The sequence below is a fragment of the Bombina bombina genome, chromosome 1, assembly GCF_027579735.1.
Source record: "Bombina bombina isolate aBomBom1 chromosome 1, aBomBom1.pri, whole genome shotgun sequence".
In the NCBI taxonomy this organism is placed as follows: Eukaryota; Metazoa; Chordata; class Amphibia; order Anura; family Bombinatoridae; genus Bombina; species Bombina bombina.
Window position 1 is genome coordinate 261,978,483 of NC_069499.1, and position 18,144 is coordinate 261,996,626.

Genomic DNA, 18,144 nt, shown 5'->3' on the forward strand with positions numbered 1-18,144 from the left:
AATGAGTATAAAGCACACCAAATATCTGAGAGATCAGGCCAATTATGACACTAATACAGTACATGTCTGGAACAAGACACAAAGATTTCAAACACATAGGTACCACAATAGGAAAAGGAGTCGTGGGAGATCACGCAATAGAAATCAGGGATCTAGATCACCTAGTGGTAAGAGTCACATTTTCAGATAGTGACGTTGACTCAGATGAGGAAGGTAATCCCACAGAATCTGAAAAATCCAGCAAGGATAGACCAGGCATTCTGAAACAGAATCAAGATATGGTAACTTAAGCCACACACAGTCAGGACATAGGCACACAACCAGCTACAAGACCCAAGGAAAAAGGTAAATACTACTCTACCTCTAGCCATACCGCTCAGGTAGGTAGAATTTTTAATCGTGGAAATAAAGTTTTGATTTTTATTTATGGTGCTCTCCTCCTTTTTTTTTTGGATTGGATATCTTTTACCTGATATAAGAGCAGCCTTCCCTCAATTGTGACGCTTTTCCTGACTTGAAGGCTCCATCAAAGCTGCTCACCTTACCTGCTTCTGATCGAGGAGAGGAGTGACGTCTGGGGTATCACGAGACCTGAGCGTACCAGTACGGTGTAAACGGAGGATTCGGCGTCCATGCTGTACGATACAGAGGAGCCGTGACATTGAGTGATCTTTCCTCCTTGATCCAGACACCTATCCACGGAGAGGCCCAGCCGGACGCACCATCACTGAGTCTGTCACCCAAGAGGGTGTACTCATACAGCATAGTGGGGAACGACGGATCAACCACGACAGAGCTACGGCTGCGGAAATGTGCAGCAGTTTTTGAGTGAGTCCATTCGTCTATTATAGCACGATCCCTCCAACACGTAACTCTGTTTCATATAAGTAGTTGTGGGATTCAAGCAAAACTGTGAGCCATTGTGTCATTTAAGAGGGATATTGTGCAATTCAGAAATTGTATGGTCTCTCACCCACACAGTTGGACTTTCATGTCTGTGAACTGCCTAAGCTTATGCTTCCAACGAGCCATGTACAGTATCTATTCAGCCCAGCATCTGGTTTGTTGGTGTTTTGTTTAACAATTACATAAGTTCATGAAATCCAGTTAAAAACTAAATACTACCATTGTAATGCGAGATTGGAAGAATAGTATTGGGTTAAACCTAATCATTCGCTGTCATTAAAATACCAGTTGGTTTTACTGCGAAAAACCCTGATATGTACATGTCTTACACCTGGATCGTTTGAGATTTTAGGGTCTTGTAAGTGTCTTTGAAAGCCAGTATTTATTATATGTGTTTTTTTAATCAATATATTTATATATGTGTATTATTTCTTAAAGCTGAACAGAGGGCTTTAATCTAACAATTCCACACTGTAATTTAACTGGTTTGACAGCAAAGCAATTAATTATAAAGGAAAGAGTTACATTTTAAAACCTTTTATTGTAAATACTGTATGTATCCAGATATTTATATTATGAAACAAATCATATATAGCTCAATATTTCTTAGATTTTTTGTTTATTTGTTAAAATAATAATAATAATTGTAGTATTTTGGGGATAAACTGTGCATTCCAATTCTGAGTGTTTCAACACATAATGTTTGCACAACGGATCTTTGGCATCATTGCTAAACATTATTCCTTTTCTTTTCTCCTTCCCACATCCGTGTGAGTTAGATTTAATTAGAATAAACATTTCAGAACCTAAATGGCCATTAACTCTTTATGCCATCTACTGCAATTTAGAAAGTGGCTTCTACTCCATCATTTAAACCCTAATTGAACAATTAGCCAAGAACTTGTGACAGCAATTGCATGACACATATTTCATTTGGATAGTGCACATCTACCATACCCTGCAAAATGTGGTTTCTGGCCTAAGGCGCTATTTATAAATCAGCAGAAGTGCTTACCACAAGTTAAAAAACAGCTATTGGTCTAAGGCAGTGGACAAATAAGAAACACCTGAAATGTGTTCATTCAGGTGATTGACAGGCCATGCTCTCACGTAGTAGGATTTCCCAGAGTACTAGTTTGGAACTTTTTTTTCATCTCTTGGTTGTTAAATGGGGCTCATGCTCGTTATAAATGCTCAGTCTTTGTTCAGTTTCTTTAGATAAGTTCCCCCCCTCAAAAACGTTGAAAGGATAAACAGACCTATAATACTATTACATCATTATAATATCCCTGATTTTTAATATCAGTAAAATGACTGCTGTAATGCAGATATTGAATAATTATATATAATATAGTATAAATATATATTTTCCCACCCCAGAGCCTCTGCATTTTTGGATAATTTGTCCCTTCTCTAGTGCTTGGCCTCTGGCCTATTATGGATCTATAGAATTAAGAAACTGCAGGTGCTATGAGCAACTCATGGGCAAACACATTGCTGTAAGGCTCTGTTGTTCATTGTTTTGCCATTAGCCACAACTAACTTGCTTTTTTTTTTCTCACTCCCTTCAGGTTTGTCTCCTCTCACCTGGGTAGAATGTCTGCTAAAGCCACCATTAGTAAAGAAGTGTTTACCCCGCAGGATGAGCGGATGCTTGGGGCTGTCCTGGTTAAGAGGAGGACTAAGAAAAAGATTCCATTCTTAGCAACAGGGGGTCAGGGAGAATATCGCACCTACATCTGCCTATCAGGTACGTAAGTTTACTGCCTCGCTATTATTACTGACACACACTTTATAAGCATTCTGCAAAAAACCACATAAAAAGAATAAATATTAAAGGGACATTCAGCAACTTTTGCATTTGTGTAAAAAAAAAAAAAGTCTCCCTTGAAAGGCCAAAAAGCAAATTCTGTAACCGTGGTTTTCAAAATGCTGCAAATTGGGTAATCCAGCTATTTGGTTTGCAGCCTTTTGAAAGAATAGGTTACAGAATTAGTTTCTCCAACATTGGTGTGTCCGGTCCACGGCGTCATCCATTACTTGTGGGAAATGTTCTCCCCCACAGGGAAAGGCAAGGAGAGCACACAGCAAGAGCTGTCCATATAGCTCCCCCTCTGGCTCCGCCCCCCAGTCATTCTCCTTGCCGCTCTGAACAAGTAGCATCTACCACGGGGATGGCGAGGAGTTTGTGGTGTTAGTTGTAGTTTTTTATTCTTCTATCAAGAGTTTGTTATTTTAAAATAGTGCTGGCTTGTACTATTTACTCTATAACAGAAAAGTGATGAAGATTTCTGTTTAAGAGGGCTATGATTTTAGCACAAGTAACTAAAATCCATTACTGTTACCACGCAGGACTGTTGAAACAAGAGAACTTCAGTTGGGGGTAACAGTTTGCAGACTCATCTGCTTCAGGTATGACTAGTCTCCTTCTAACAACACAGGCTAATGCTAGATGACAGTCATTTTTCCCCTCAGGGGAAACAGTAAGCCATTTTTCTTTCACCTCAGCAAAAAAGATAACAGGCTTCCCCTTTTTGTTTTTTATGCTGGTAGACACTGTTAGGGGCTAAATCGATTGGTTTTTATTACAATATTATACCATTTGAAATATTTTATAAGCTCACATACACTTGGGAACGTTTTTTATTGATCTGGCTTGTTTTAGACACCTAAATCTAGTCAGGAAGGCCCCTTCACTCTAGTGTGCTGAGGGAGGAAGCCTCATTTTGGCACTTCAGCTGCGCAGTTGAATTTCAAGGCAGTGCATGCAGATTCATGTGAGAGGGTCCTGTGGCTCAGAAAGTGACTCCAAAAGGCTTTTTTCTGTGAATGGTGACCCCTAAGGAAGGTAAAAAGCTGCAGCAAGGCTGTAGCTGGGATTGTGGTGTATAAAAACGGTTAAAACCAACAATTAGCTCCGGTTTGCTTGTTTTAAGAGCTAGAGTCTCCATATTTGCTGTGCAATACTTTCTAAGCATTAAGACACTGGGGTCCAAATTTCAGAAACATCGGATATTGCCTTCATAGTTTTTTGAACATTCTTAAATAAATGTGTCATTTTATTATTTAAAGAGACAGTAACGTTTTTTCTTTCATGTAATTAGCAAGAGTCCATGAGCTAGTGACGTATGGGATATACATTCCTACCAGGAGGGGCAAAGTTTCCCAAACCTCAAAATGCCTATAAATACACCCCTCACCACACCCACAATTCAGTTTTACAAACTTTGCCTCCGATGGAGGTGGTGAAGTAAGTTTGTGCTAGATTCTACGTTGATATGCGCTCCGCAGCAAGTTGGAGCCCGGTTTTCCTCTCAGCGTGCAGTGAATGTCAGAGGGATGTGAGGAGAGTATTGCCTATTTGAATGCAGTGATCTCCTTCTACGGGGTCTATTTCATAGGTTCTCTGTTATCGGTCGTAGAGATTCATCTCTTACCTCCCTTTTCAGATCGACGATATACTCTTATATATACCATTACCTCTGCTGATTCTTGTTTCAGTACTGGTTTGGCTTTCTACAAACATGTAGATGAGTGTCCTGGGGTAAGTAAATCTTATTTTCTATGACACTCTAAGCTATGGTTGGGCACTTTGTTTATAAAGTTCTAAATATATGTATTCAAACATTTATTTGCCTTGACTCAGAATGTTCAACTTTCCTTATTTTTCAGACAGTCAGTTTCATATTTGGGATAATGCATTTGATTTAATCATTTTTTCTTACCTTCAAAAATTTGACTTTTTTCCCTGTGGGCTGTTAGGCTCGCGGGGGCTGAAAATGCTTCATTTTATTGCGTCATTCTTGGCGCTGACTTTTTTGGCGCAAAAATCCTTTTCCGTTTCCGGCGTCATACGTGTCGCCGGAAGTTGCGTAATTTTTTGACGTTATTTTGCGCCAAAAATGTCGGCGTTCCGAATGTGGCGTCATTTTTGGCGCCAAAAAGCATTTAGGCGCCAAATAATGTGGGCGTCTTATTTGGCGCTAAAAAATATGGGCGTCGCTTTTGTCTCCACATTATTTAAGTCTCATTTTTCATTGCTTCTGGTTGCTAGAAGCTTGTTCTTTGGCATTTTTTCCCATTCCTGAAACTGTCATTTAAGGAATTTGATCAATTTTGCTTTATATGTTGTTGTTTTTTCTCTTACATATTGCAAGATGTCTCACGTTGCATCTGAGTCAGAAGATACTACAGGAAAATCGCTGTCTAGTGCTGGATCTACCAAAGCTAAGTGTATCTGCTGTAAACTTTTGGTAGCTATTCCTCCAGCTGTTGTTTGTATTGATTGTCATGACAAACTTGTTAAAGCAGATAATATTTCCTTTAGTAAAGTACCATTGCCTGTTGCAGTTCCTTCAACATCTAAGGTGCAGAATGTTCCTGATAACATAAGAGATTTTATTTCTGAATCCATAAAGAAGGCTATGTCTGTTATTTCTCCTTCTAGTAAACGTAAAAAATCTTTTAAAACTTCTCTCCCTACAGATGAATTTTTAAATGAACATCATCATTCTGATTCTGATGACTCTTCTGGTTCAGAGGATTCTGTCTCAGAGGTTGATGCTGATAAATCTTCATATTTATTTAAAATGGAATTTATTCGTTCTTTACTTAAAGAAGTTCTAATTGCTTTAGAAATAGAGGATTCTGGTCCTCTTGATACTAATTCTAAACGTTTGGATAAGGTATTTAAATCTCCTGTGGTTATTCCAGAAGTTTTTCCTGTTCCTAATGCTATTTCTGCAGTAATTTCCAAAGAATGGGATAAATTGGGTAATTCATTTACTCCTTCTAAACGTTTTAAGCAATTATATCCTGTGCCGTCTGACAGATTAGAATTTTGGGACAAAATCCCTAAAGTTGATGGGGCTATTTCTACCCTTGCTAAACGTACTACTATTCCTACGTCAGATGGTACTTCGTTTAAGGATCCTTTAGATAGGAAAATTGAATCCTTTCTAAGAAAAGCTTATCTGTGTTCAGGTAATCTTCTTAGACCTGCTATATCTTTGGCTGATGTTGCTGCAGCTTCAACTTTTTGGTTGGAAACCTTAGCGCAACAAGTAACACATCATGATTCTCATGATATTATTATTCTTCTTCAGCATGCTAATAATTTTATCTGTGATGCCATCTTTGATATTATCAGAGTTGATGTCAGGTTTATGTCTCTAGCTATTTTAGCTAGAAGAGCTTTATGGCTTAAGACTTGGAATGCTGATATGGCTTCTAAATCAACTCTACTTTCCATTTCTTTCCAGGGTAACAAATTATTTGGTTCTCAGTTGGATTCTATTATTTCAACTGTTACTGGTGGGAAAGGAACCTTTTTACCACAGGATAAAAAATCTAAGGGTAAAAACAGAGCTAATAATCGTTTTCGTTCCTTTCGTTTCAACAAAGAACAAAAACCTGATCCTTCATCCTCAGGAGCAGTTTCAGTTTGGAAACCATCTCCAATCTGGAATAAATCCAAGCCAGCCAGAAAGGCAAAGCCTGCTTCTAAGTCCACATGAAGGTGCGGCCCTCATTCCAGCTCAGCTGGTAGGGGGCAGGTTACGTTTTTTCAAAGAAATTTGGATCAATTCTGTTCACAATCTTTGGATTCAGAACATTGTTTCAGAAGGGTACAGAATTGGTTTCAAGATGAGACCTCCTGCAAAGAGATTTTTTCTTTCCCGTGTCCCAGTAAATCCAGTAAAAGCTCAAGCATTTCTGAATTGTGTTTCAGATCTAGAGTTGACTGGAGTAATTATGCCAGTTCCAGTTCAGGAACAGGGGATGGGGTTTTATTCAAATCTCTTCATTGTACCAAAGAAGGAGAATTCCTTCAGACCAGTTCTGGATCTAAAAATATTGAATCGTTATGTAAGGGTACCAACGTTCAAGATGGTAACTGTAAGGACTATCTTGCCTTTTGTTCAGCAAGGGAATTATATGTCCACAATAGATTTACAGGATGCATATCTGCATATTCCGATTCATCCGGATCATTATCGGTTCCTGAGATTCTCTTTTCTGGACAAGCATTACCAGTTTGTGGCTCTGCCGTTTGGCCTTGCTACAGCTCCAAGAATTTTTACAAAGGTTCTCGGTGCCCTTCTGTCTGTAATCAGAGAACAGGGTATTGTGGTATTTCCTTATTTGGACGATATCTTGGTACTTGCTCAGTCTTTACATTTAGCAGAATTTCATACGAATCGACTTGTGTTGTTTCTTCAAGATCATGGTTGGAGGATCAATTTACCAAAAAGTTCATTGATTCCTCAGACAAGGGTAACCTTTCTGGGTTTCCAAATAGATTCAGTGTCCATGACTCTGTCTTTAACAGACAAGAGGCATCTAAAACTGATGGCAGCTTATCGAAACCTTCAGTCACAATCATTCCCTTCGGTAGCCTTATGCATGGAAATTCTAGGTCTTATGACTGCTGCATCGGACGCGATCCCCTTTGCTCGTTTTCACATGCGACCTCTTCAGCTTTGTATGCTGAATCAATGGTGCAAGGATTACACAAAGATATCTCAATTAATATCTTTAAAACCGATTGTTCGACACTCTCTAACGTGGTGGACAGATCACCATCGTTTAATTCAGGGGGCTTCTTTTGTGCTTCCGACCTGGACTGTAATTTCAACAGATGCAAGTCTCACAGGTTGGGGAGCTGTGTGGGGATCTCTGACGGCACAAGGAGTTTGGGAATCTCAGGAGGTGAGATTACCGATCAATATTTTGGAACTCCGTGCAATTTTCAGAGCTCTTCAGTTTTGGCCTCTTCTGAAGAGAGAATCGTTCATTTGTTTTCAGACAGACAATGTCACAACTGTGGCATACATCAATCATCAAGGAGGAACTCACAGTCCTCTGGCTATGAAAGAAGTATCTCGAATTTTGGTTTGGGCGGAATCCAGCTCCTGTCTAATCTCTGCGGTTCATATCCCAGGTGTAGACAATTGGGAAGCGGATTATCTCAGTCGCCAAACGTTGCATCCGGGCGAATGGTCTCTTCACCCAGAGGTGTTTCTTCTGATCGTTCAAATGTGGGAACTTCCAGAAATAGATTTGATGGCGTCCCATCTAAACAAGAAACTTCCCAGGTATCTGTCCAGATCCCGGGATCCTCAGGCGGAGGCAGTGGATGCATTATCACTTCCTTGGAAGTATCATCCTGCCTATATCTTTCCGCCTCTAGTTCTTCTTCCAAGAGTAATCTCCAAGATTCTGAAGGAATGCTCGTTTGTTCTGCTGGTAGCTCCGGCATGGCCTCACAGGTTTTGGTATGCGGATCTTGTCCGGATGGCCTCTTGCCAACCGTGGACTCTTCCGTTAAGACCAGACCTTCTGTCACAAGGTCCTTTTTTCCATCAGGATCTGAAATCCTTAAATTTAAAGGTATGGAGATTGAACGCTTGATTTTTCGTCAAAGAGGTTTCTCTGACGCTGTGATTAATACTATGTTACAGGCTCGTAAATCTGTATCTAGAGAGATATATTATAGAGTCTGGAAGACTTATATTTCTTGGTGTATTTCTCATCATTTTTCTTGGCATTCTTTTAGAATTCCGAGAATTTTACAGTTTCTTCAGGATGGTTTAGATAAAGGTTTGTCCGCAAGTTCCTTGAAAGGACAAATCTCTGCTCTTTCTGTTCTTTTTCACAGAAAGATTGCTATTCTTCCTGATATTCATTGTTTTGTACAAGCTTTGGTTCGTATAAAACCTGTCATTAAGTCAATTTCTCCTCCTTGGAGTTTGAATTTAGTTCTGGGAGCTCTTCAAGCTCCTCCGTTTGAACCTATGCATTCATTGGACATTAAATTACTTTCTTGGAAAGTTTTGTTCCTTTTGGCCATCTCTTCTGCCAGAAGAGTTTCTGAATTATCTGCTCTTTCTTGTGAGTCTCCTTTTCTGATTTTTCATCAGGATAAGGCGGTGTTGCGAACTTCTTTTGAATTTTTACCTAAAGTTGTGAATTCCAACAACATTAGTAGAGAAATTGTGGTTCCTTCATTATGTCCTAATCCTAAGAATTCTAGGGAGAAATCGTTGCATTCTTTGGATGTTGTTAGAGCTTTGAAATATTATGTTGAAGCTACTAAGTCTTTCCGTAAGACTTCTAGTCTATTTATTATTTTTTCCGGTGCTAGAAAAGGCCAGAAAGCTTCTGCCATTTCTTTGGCATCTTGGTTGAAATCTTTAATTCATCTTGCCTATGTTGAGTCGGGTAAAACTCCGCCTCAGAGGATTACAGCTCATTCTACTAGGTCAGTTTCTACTTCCTGGGCGTTTAGGAATGAAGCTTCGGTTGATCAGATTTGCAAAGCAGCAACTTGGTCCTCTTTGCATACTTTTACTAAATTCTACCATTTTGATGTATTTTCTTCTTCTGAAGCAGTTTTTGGTAGAAAAGTACTTCAGGCAGCGGTTTCAGTTTGAATCTTCTGCTTATGTTTTTCATTAAACTTTATTTTGGGTGTGGATTATTTTCAGCAGGAATTGGCTGTCTTTATTTTATCCCTCCCTCTCTAGTGACTCTTGTGTGGAAAGATCCACATCTTGGGTAATCATTATCCCATACGTCACTAGCTCATGGACTCTTGCTAATTACATGAAAGAAAACATAATTTATGTAAGAACTTACCTGATAAATTCATTTCTTTCATATTAGCAAGAGTCCATGAGGCCCGCCCTTTTTTTGTGGTGGTTATGATTTTGTATAAAGCACAATTATTCCAATTCCTTATTTTATATGCTTTCGCACTTTTTTATCACCCCACTTCTTGGCTATTCGTTAAACTGAATTGTGGGTGTGGTGAGGGGTGTATTTATAGGCATTTTGAGGTTTGGGAAACTTTGCCCCTCCTGGTAGGAATATATATCCCATACGTCACTAGCTCATGGACTCTTGCTAATATGAAAGAAATGAATTTATCAGGTAAGTTCTTACATAAATTATGTTTTTTTTAAATCGTTTTTATTGCATTGTTTGCCTGCCTAAATCTGTTTAACATGTCTGTTCCATCAGATAACCTATGTTCTGTGTGTATAGAGACAAATGTGGTTCCCCCTTCGAGTGTTTGTGATAATTGCACCATAGCGTCCAAACAAAATCAGGACAGCTCTGTTATTTTTCATAATGTTGCCCAAGATGATTTAGCTAATGAAGGTAGTGGGGATAGCTCTACATCCTCTCCTTCTGTGTCTACACCAGCTTTGCCCGCGCAGGCGACACCTAGCGCGCCAGTGCTTATTTCTATGCAACAATTATCAGCAGTAGTGGATAATTCTATAGCAAATCTTTTATCCAAACTGCCAGCTTTTCAGAGAAAGCGTGATTGTTCAGTTTTAAATACAGATAAAAAGGATGAACAATCAGATGCTGACGATGCCTTATCTATTTTACCCTCAAATCAATCGGAATTGGCTGTGAGGGAAGGGCTGTCTGAGGGTGAAATTTCAGACTCAGGAAAAATTTCTCAACAGGCAGAACCTGATCTAGTGGCATTTAAGTTTAAGCTAGAACATCTCCGCGCTTTGCTTAAGGAGGTATTAGCTACTCTGGATGTCTGTGATTCCATGGTAGTACCAGAGAAGTTGTGCAAATTGGACAAATTTTTAGAGGTCCCAGTGCACGACGACGCTTTTCCAATACCTAAGAGGGTAGCGAACATAGTGGAAAAGGAGTGGGAGAAGCCAGGTGTATCCTTTGCCCCACCTCCTATATTTAAGAAAATGTTTCCCATAGTAGACCCTAGAAGGGACGCATGGCAAACGGTCCCGAAGGTTGAGGGAGCTGTTTCAACACTAGCGAAGCGCACAACTATTCCTATAGAGGACAGCTGCGCTTTCAAAGATCCTATGGATAAAAAATTGGAAGGATTGCTTAAAAAGATTTTTGTTCAGCAAGAGTTCATCCTTCAACCAGCTACGTGTGTTATTACTGTCACTTCAGCTGCGTCCTTTTGGTTCGAAGAACTAGAAAGGTCTCTCCAGAAAGAGACTTCCTATGAAGAAGTCATGGACAGAATTCACGCATTAAAGTTAGCTAATTCCTTTATATTGGATGCCACCTTTCAAATAACGAAATTGGCTGCGAAAAACTCAGGTTTTGCTATTGTAGCGCAGAGGGCGCTTTGGCTAAAATCCTGGTCGGCAGATGTGTCGTCCAAGACTAAGTTACTGAATATTCCTTTCAATGGTAAGACCCTTTTTGGGCCGGAATTGAAGGAAATTATTTCAGACATCACTGGGGGTAAGGGCCATGCCCTCCCACAGGATAGGCCTTTTAAGGCTAAGAACAAGTCTAATTTTCGTTCCTTTCGCAATTTCAGGAACGGACCGGCTAATAACTCCACTACCGCTAGACAAGAAGGTAACGCGGCCCAGCCCAAACCCGCTTGGAAGCCCATGCAAGGCTGGAACAAGGTTAAACAAACCAAGAAACCTGCTGCTGCTACCAAGACAGCATGAAGGGGTAGCCCCCGATCCAGGACCGGATCTGGTAGGGGGCAGACTATCTCTCTTCGCTCAGGCTTGGGCAAGAGATGTTCTGGATCCCTGGGCACTAGAGATAGTTTCCAAGGGATACCTGTTAGAATGCAAGGGACTTCCTCCAAAGGGAAGGTTCCACCTGTCTCGCTTATCTTCAGACCAGATAAAGAAACAGGCATTCTTACATTGTGTAAGAGACCTATCAAAGATGGGAGTGATAAACCCAGTCCCCTCCGGGGAACAAGGTCTAGGGTTTTACTCAAACCTGTTTGTGGTTCCCAAAAAAGAGGGAACTTTCAGGCCAATTCTGGATTTAAAGATATTAAACAAGTTCCTCAGAGTTCCATCCTTCAAGATGGAAACCATTCGGACAATCTTACCAACAATCCAGCAGGGTCAATTTTTGACTACCGTGGATCTAAAGGATGCGTATCTGCATATCCCAATCCACAAATCTCATCATCAGTTCCTGAGGTTCGCCTTTCTGGACAAACATTACCAGTTTGTGGCTCTTCCATTCGGTTTAGCCACCGCTCCCAGAATTTTAACAAAGGTGCTAGGGTCCCTTCTAGCGGTCCTAAGACCAAGGGGCATCGCTGTAGCACCTTATCTAGACGACATCCTAAGCCAAGCGTCGTCTCTTTCCAAAGCGAGGGCTCCTACAGACATTGTGTTGGCTTTTCTCAGATCTCACGGGTGGAAGGTGAACATAGAAAAAAGTTCACTGTCACCGTCCACAAGGGTTCCTTTTCTGGGAACAATAATAGATTCTGTGGAAATGAAGATCTTTCTCACAGACGTCAGAAAGACAAAGCTTCTAAAAGCTTGTCGAGTTCTTCACTCTATTCCTCAACCCTCCATAGCTCAATGCATGGAAGTAATAGGACTAATGGTCGCAGCAATGGATGTGGTTCCTTTTGCTCGAATTCATCTAAGACCATTACAGCCGTGCATGCTCAATCAGTGGAATGGGGACTATACAGACTTGTCTCCCCAAATTCAAGTAGACCAGGTAACCAGGGACTCACTTCTCTGGTGGTTGACCCAGGATCACCTGTCTCAGGGAATGAGTTTCCGCAGACCGGAGTGGGTCATCGTCACGACCGACGCCAGCCTCTTGGGTGGGGCGCGGTCTGGGACTCTCTGAAAGCTCAGGGCCTATGGTCGCGGGAAGAGTCGCTTCTCCCGATAAACATTTTGGAACTAAGAGCTATATTCAATGCGCTCCTGGCTTGGCCTCAGCTAGCGGAAGCCAGGTTCATAAGATTTCAGTCGGACAACATAACGACTGTTGCGTACATCAATCATCAGGGGGGAACAAAGAGTTCCCTAGCGATGAAGGAAGTAACCAAGATAATCCAATGGGCAGAGAATCACTCCTGCCATCTATCTGCTATTCACATCCCAGGAGTAGACAACTGGGAGGCGGATTATTTGAGTCGTCAGACTTTCCATCCGGGGGAGTGGGAACTCCATCCGGAGGTCTTTGCTCAGTTAACCCAATTATGGGGCATTCCAGACATGGATCTAATGGCGTCCCATCAGAACTTCAAGATTCCTTGCTACGGGTCCAGATCCAGGGATCCCAAGGCGACTCTAGTGGATGCATTAGTGGCGCCTTGGTCGTTCAACCTAGCATATGTGTTTCCACCATTTCCTCTCCTCCCCAGGCTCATAGTCAGGATCAAACAGGAGAAGGCCTCTGTGATTCTGATAGCTCCTGCGTGGCCACGCAGGACTTGGTATGCAGACCTGGTGAATATGTCATCGGCTCCACCATGGAAGCTACCTTTGAGACAGGACCTTCTAGTACAAGGTCCATTCGAACATCCCAATCTAGTTTCTCTGCAGCTGACTGCTTGGAAATTGAACGCTTGATTTTATCCAAGCGTGGGTTTTCAAATTCTGTGATTGATACTATGGTCCAAGCCAGAAAACCTGTGACTAGAAAGATTTACCATAAAATATGGAAAAAATATATCTGTTGGTGTGAATCCCAAAGGATTCTCCTGGAGTAAGATTAAAATTCCAAAGATTCTCTCCTTTCTCCAAGAAGGTTTGGATAAAGGATTGTCAGCTAGTTCTCTAAAAGGACAGATTTCTGCATTATCCGTCTTGTTGCACAAACGACTGGCAGCTTTGCCAGATGTAGAAGCTTTTGTTCAGGCTTTGGTTAGAATCAAGCCTGTTTACAGACCCATGACTCCTCCTTGGAGTCTAAATTTAGTTCTTTCAGTTCTTCAAGGGGTTCCGTTTGAACCTTTACATTCCATAGATATTAAGTTACTATCTTTGGTTGCAATTTCTTCTGCTAGAAGAGTTTCTGAATTATCTGCTTTGCAGTGTGATCCACCCTATCTGGTGTTCCATTCAGATAAGGTTGTTTTGCGTACTAAGCCTGGTTTTCTTCCAAAAGTTGTTTCCAACAAGAACATCAACCAGGAAATAGTTATTCCTTCTTTGTGTCCGAATCCAGTTTCAAAGAAGGAACGTTTATTACACAATTTAGATGTTGTTCGTGCTTTAAAGTTCTATTTAGAAGCAACAAAAGATTTTAGACAAACCTCATCCTTGTTTGTCATTTACTCTGGTAAGAGGAGAGGTCAAAAAGCTACTGCTACCTCTCTCTCTTTCTGGCTGAAAAGCATTATCCGCTTGGCTTATGAGACTGCCGGACGGCAGCCTCCTGACCGTATCACAGCTCACTCTACTAGGGCTGTGGCTTCCACAAGAACGAGGCTTCTGTTGACCAGATATGTAAGGCAGCGACTTGGTCTTCTCTGCACACTTTTGCCAAATTCTACAAATTTGATACTTTCGCTTCGGAGGCTATTTTTGGGAGAAAGGTTTTGCAAGCCGTAGTGCCTTCCGTTTAGGTAACCCGATTTGCTCCCTCCCTTCATCCGTGTCCTAAAGCTTTGGTATTGGTTCCCACAAGTAATGGATGACGCCATGGACCGGACACACCAATGTTGGAGAAAACAGAATTTATGCTTACCTGATAAATTACTTTCTCCAACGGTGTGTCCGGTCCACGGCCCGCCCTGGTTTTTTTTAATCAGGTTGAAACATTTTTCTTTATACACTACAGTCACCACGGCACCCTATAGTTTCTCCTTTTTCTCCTAACCGTCGGTCGAATGACTGGGGGGCAGAGCCAGAGGGGGAGCTATATGGACAGCTCTTGCTGTGTGCTCTCCTTGCCTTTCCCTGTGGGGGAGAACATTTCCCACAAATAATGGATGACGCCATGGACCGGACACACCGTTGGAGAAAGTAATTTATCAGGTAAGCATAAATTCTGTTTTTTTTGGCATCTCTAGGTAGTGTGGGAAAAGTGTGTATATATATATATATATATATATATATATATATATATATATATATATATATATATATATATATATATATATATATATATATATATATATATATATATATTTTAACAAAAACAAGAGTTGCTTTTCTGTCACCTGCTGCAAATGTATTGCAATAGTCCCTGCACTGCTTCTCTTATTTAACCAAAGTAGACTTGACTTTCCATTGTTAGCCTCAGCAGAAATGGTAAAGGAACAGTTATGTGTCAGGGTTAGGATTTTGAAACTTGTGTGTTCTTTCACTTTTCAGGTCTAAAAAAATCAATAAATATCTATCAAAGAGGCAAAATAAATAATGAAAGTACATTGAAATTTCTTTTTACTACGCATTATTAAGCATTTTATGTTACTGTCTCAGTGTATACTGTCGCTTTAATATCCCTTTAAGAGGACATTATTCCAAGGTCTTTACTGATTACAATCCACTAGCCAGAGATCGGTAATAGAGCCTGTGCCAATAATGAAGTCTACAGCTCATAAGGATATTTATAGTAGAAGGGTATTGTTTGCCATCAGCAGGCTGTATGCACATTTCAGGTGCAGACATTTCTTCTCAGTAGTTTTTTTATACTTGTGTAGGCTCATGTGTGTCTTCCTGTAGATTAGTGAAGAGTATTTGGGCATGGTATGTAGCACTGGTCTGTATTCTTTATCATGTGTGCTTGAGTTCATACATATACCACTATAAATACGTGTTAGACGGTGTAGGTTGCACCTTCTGTTTATATGAAGTTCATTGAGCCAAGCTGAGCAAACACACACGTACAGTCAGAGCAGCTCATCGTGGCATTGTGAACTGCTGTGTGTTTTGCAGCTGGAGTGAATTACATCACCTAACTTGACCTTCAGTCCATAAATCCTAGGGTTGGGCTCCAGCTGAGTGAAACCATTAAACTCCCGGATACAAATATATTTCTTTATTAGGAAATTAAATAACTTGGGAAAATGAAACCCAAAACTTTTCTTTCACTATTTAGATAGAGCATACAATTTTTAAACAACTTCCCAATTTACTTCTATCTAATTTGCTTCATTCTTTTGGTATCCTTTGTTGAAGAAGCAGCAATGCATTACTGGGAGCTAGCTGAGCACATCAATAAGCTAATCACAAGAAGAGAAATATGTTCAGCCAGCAGCTCCTGAGCCTACTTAGGTATATTTTCCAACAAACCAATATTGATAATAGAAGTAAATTGGAAAGTTGTTTAGAATCACATGCTCTATCTGAATCATGAAAATATTTTGGTTTCATGTCCCTTTAATGGTATACACACCTCTTTACAATATGAAAAGATCATTGTTTTGTGTCTGTGTAGTTTTATATTGAAAAAAATCATTACATCTCAAGAGCAGAGGCCAATTTATTTCAGTTTATAATTTGTTGCATTTAAGAAATTTGTGCATAGCATTTTTTGTGTGTGTGTGTGTGTGAAAAATCAGCACAACTGATAACAACCAGTGAGCAATGTCTACACCTTATGGAGAACTCCTGATCATGCTATTTTGTTTAACACGGATAAGCCTAACAACACAAGGTTGGTATATTCACACACAGTAAAAACGTAATATGTTTTAAAATATTATGTTTTAAATGGAATAAGAAAATGAAATTCCCTTTAAAGAGACACTGCACCCAATTTTTTTTTTCTTTTGGGATTCAGATAGAGCATGCAATTTTAAGCAACTTTCCAATTTACTCCTATTATCAAATTTTCTTCATTCTCTTTGTATTTTTATTTAAAAAGCAAGAATGTAAGTTTAGATGCCTGCCCATTTTTGGTGAACAACCTGGGTTGTTCTTGCTGATTGGTAAATAATTTCTGAACCAAAAATTGGCAGGCTCCTTAGCTTAGATGCCTTCTTTTTCAAATAAAGATAGCAAGAGAATGAAGAAAAACTGATAATAGGAGTAAATTAGAAAGTTGTGTGTGTGTGTGTATATATATATATATATATATATATATATATATATATATATATATATATATATATATATATATATATATATATATATATATATATATATATATATATATATATATATATATATATATATATAAATACAATATAACACAGAGAAAACCTGTGGAGTTTAGTTACCGCATCTGGCCAAATGGAACAAGCCCAGGTACCACGTCAAGGTCCTTTCCAAAAACCTGGGACCCTAAAACAGCCACACAATGCAAGCTCTCAATCCAAACAAACTGGGAACAAGTGAAGGGTGCACAGGCTTATGTAATCACCCCAGACATATACAAAACACGGAAGGGGACTGCACTCCAAGGCTGAGCATGTAGCAGGGTCATGGGATGTGTACCCAGTTTGTTTGGATTGTGAGCTTGCATTGTGTGGCTGTTTTAGGGTCCCAGGTTTTTGGAAAGGACCTTGACGTGGTACCTGGGCTTGTCCCATTTGGCCAGATGCAGTAACTAACCCGGTCCAGCACAGGAGTGCAGTCCCCTTTCGTGTTTTGTATATATAATATATATAAATATAAATATATATATATATATATATATATGGGTAAAAATATCCCATTAAAGGGATATTAAAGAGCGCTGATGTTAGTAATGGAAAACAATATACAATTTAAAACTAGATATTATACTTTGGATATAGTAGATCAGGTCTACCGTATTAGTCCTGTTTATTGTCCATATAGTGGTGGTAAATAGGGGATAAAGATGTCCTCTTGAAAGAGATGATGATGAATCAGGCTGCTCCTCTTGATCCCAGAGAGTATGGAACAACTATAGAAGAAGAATAGAAAGAGGACGCCACAATAGCGTGATATCGTCTGGAATGCAGGTACAGATATAAGTAGATATTATGCTTACCAGATGGTGTGGCACTGTGCTGTGACCAGTGCAAGAGAGCAGGCTAGCACTTAACAGTGGCTAGTACACTGTAGGAGCCAGGCTCCAAAGGCACTTGTTCTAGTTGCAACTTGGTATTTATCTCCTGCTATCTGGACTTCAGGTTCTGCAAAGGAGTGATCTTATGTGTGTTGTTCAATAGGCATATATGAACCACAACACAGACAACTTCAAATAAAAAAATTGACTTTTATTTTATGACGCGTTTCTCAACCTACAAGGGTTGTTTCATCAGATAAAAAGTGTCCCATTTGGCCAGATGCAGTAACTAACCCGGTCCAGCACAGGAGTGCAGTCCCCTTTCGTGTTTTGTATATATAATATATATAAATATAAATATATAAATATATATATATATATATATATATATGTACAGAAAAGTGAAAATTATAGAAAATAAGATATAGATTAAGAAAAAGAGAGAGGATTCCTTAGCCAGCACTTCTCATATCAATTACAATACAGTCATATCAGAGATTAGGCATCCAGCAGTCC

The 18,144-nt window shown here is 39.8% G+C and overlaps 1 pseudogene; it reads left to right on the forward strand.

Moving 5' to 3' along the window:
• The window catches only part of LOC128657570 (syntaxin-binding protein 6-like), a 234,732-nt pseudogene that overhangs the window by 69,018 nt on the left and 147,570 nt on the right, over positions 1 to 18,144 (forward strand).